At 41.2% G+C, this 2,713-nt stretch overlaps 1 non-coding gene across 1 annotated transcript; it reads left to right on the top strand.

The window, feature by feature from the left end:
• The first annotated feature begins 1,131 nt into the window (after positions 1 to 1,131).
• On the top strand, positions 1,132 to 1,238 carry LOC113000321 (small nucleolar RNA R71). The gene has a single exon (XR_003265611.1). It is a non-coding gene; the product is annotated as a small nucleolar RNA R71 (small nucleolar RNA).
• The last annotated feature ends 1,475 nt before the right edge of the window (positions 1,239 to 2,713 follow it).

Below are 2,713 nucleotides of genomic sequence, written 5' to 3'. Positions count from 1 at the left end.
TTTACCTCTACTTTTCTAAACGTTTCCAAGATCTCTTTCTCTGCCTCTTCCATTTTTTTGTTGGAAACTGCTCTTGGAGGGAATGGAAGAGGGGGAATGTACTGCTTCTGCAAATCAGAATTACATGTGGAAGAAGATTCACCTGCACAGAAATTATTAGGTAGATTTTTGTCATCACCTTTTTCTGGAATATAGTGAAGTTTGGCAGGTTCATTTGCAGATGAGGAAGGTGCTACGGGTTGAGGTCCTTGACACTGCTTTCCCGACCTCAATGAAATGGCACTGACATTTTTGGGATTTTGGACAGCTTGAGAAGGCAGCTTGTCAGAATTCTGGGACTGTTGTTGATTCAATTGGGTAGCTAATTGTCCCATCTGATTGGTTAAGCTCTGAATGGAGGCTCTGGTCTCTTGCTGAAACTGCATGTTCTGCATAGTCATTTGCCTCACCAGTTCTTCTAGGGAAGGTTGTGGAGGGGCCTCAACTGTTGGCTGTTTCTGGGGTTGTTGCTGTTGTTGGATTGGTGGAGGAATGTATGGTCTGCTTGGGCCAGCAACATTTTGGAAGGAAGGAGCAGGCTGTTGTTGTTGTTGCTGAGGGCTGGACCATCTAAGGTTAGGGTGATTCCTCCATCCAGGGTTGTATCTGTTGCTGGAAAGGTCATAATTGCTCTGCTGTGGTTGATTTTGCTGCTGAGGTTGAGGAGGTCTATTGTAAATATTTGCAGCATAAGCTTCAGGCTGCTCAATTGCTCCAGGTTGCTGCATGGAAGGGCAAAGGTCTGTTTGGTGGTCAGCAGAGGAGCACAAACCACAAACCCTTGTGACAGGTACAGATTTCTGATTCAAGGCCAGCTGGGTTACCAAGTTAACCAACGCATCCAGTTTGCCTTCAAGCTTCTCAGTTTCAGATGATGCAGATGGGTTTGTAGCTACCTCATGCACTCCTCTAATGACTATGGCATCATTTCTGGCGCTAAACTGCTGGGAGTTGGAGGCCATCTTCTCAATTAAATTTCTGGCTTCAGCAGGAGTCATGTCTCCAAGGGCTCCACCACTGGCAGCATCTATCATACTTCTCTCCATATTACTGAGTCCTTCATAAAAATATTGGAGAAGAAGCTGTTCTGAAATCTGATGGTGGGGGCAACTGGCACATAGTTTCTTAAATCTCTCCCAGTACTCATACAAGCTCTCTCCACTGAGTTGTCTAATACCTGAGATATCCTTCCTGATGGCTGTGGTCCTGGAAGTAGGGAAAATTTTTTCTAAGAATACTCTCTTAAGGACATCCCAGCTCGTGATGGACCTTGGAGCAAGGTAATACAGCCAGTCCTTTGCCACTCCCTCTAATGAATGAGGAAAAGCCTTCAGAAATATGTGATCCTCTTGGACATCTGGGGGTTTCATGGTGGAGCAGACAATGTGAAATTCTTTCAAATGTTTGTGCGGGTCTTCACCTGCAAGGCCATGAAACTTTGGAAGCAAATGAATCAGTCCAGTTTTAAGAACATATGGGACATCCTCATCAGGGTATTGGATGCACAAGCTTTCATAGGTGAAATCAGGTGCAGCCATTTCCCTTATAGTCCTCTCACGAGGTGGAGGTTGTGCCATGTTCTCAGAATGTGCAAAATCAGAATGCTCAGAATCAGAATGCTCAAAATTATAATGCTCAAGATCAGGATGTTCAAAATCACCAATAACAAAATGCACAGATTCACCAGTTATGGAATGCTCAGAATGATCAAAAGGTATAAAATGATGCCTAACTAATCTATTAAATGTCCTATCTATCTCAGGATCAAAGGGTTGTAAGTCAGATGGATTGCCTCTAGTCATACACTACATTCAGCATGCACACAACTAGTTGCCTTGTCATGTAAATAAAGGTGTAGGTTTGAACTACAGCTACCCTCAAATGATATCCAAATGACTTGAAATTTTGTGAGCAACCTTATAAAATGATGAGAAGATAGCACAAAAAATTTCAGACAAAAATTCAAAGTCTAACTATGAAAGCTAAAATTAGTAGGTTAAGAAAAATAAGTGAATAAAACTTGAAAAATAAAAAACTTTTGACAGAATTGCTTTTTTTGGACGATGGAGACCTCAGCCGGCCTACGGCAGGCTGCCATGGCGTAGGAAATTTTTTTCTACCCCAAATGCATATATAATAATTGCAATTCTGATAACCGGAGCAAAAGTTATGGCCGTTTGAAGTTTTGACAAACACAAAATTTGCTAGTTTTTTGGAACTTTCAAATTTGACCAAACTAAAGGCTCTAGCTATTTTTCCCACAAAATATGGATTAAAAGAAGTTACCACAAAAAAATTCAGCCAAAAATAACAACCCTAGCTACTAAAACAAAAAATCCCAAATAATTCAGCATGGGTGGTCGCTAAAATCCGTCTCTAATTGATTTCTACTACTACTCTGTTTTTCCGCAAGCTGATTTCTACTACTACTCTGTTTTCAAGCACAATCTTCACAGCAAAACACCCAAGACTGAAACAGGGGAAACGCTTAATGGGAAAACTGAAACAGAACACACATTAAACAAAATACCAGGACACTAAACAACACTAACACACATACTAACACAATACTAACAATTAAACATAAAACACGAAAGGATTAAACACACAACACTAGCTAGCTATTATGAACCTTTGGACACTGCTCCCTGGCAACGGCGCCAAATTTGATCGA

Source organism: Glycine max, chromosome 18 (genome assembly GCF_000004515.6).
Source record: "Glycine max cultivar Williams 82 chromosome 18, Glycine_max_v4.0, whole genome shotgun sequence".
NCBI lineage: Eukaryota > Viridiplantae > Streptophyta > Magnoliopsida > Fabales > Fabaceae > Glycine > Glycine max.
Note: the sequence above shows the minus strand (reverse complement) of the source record. Positions and strands in the feature narration are given on the sequence as shown.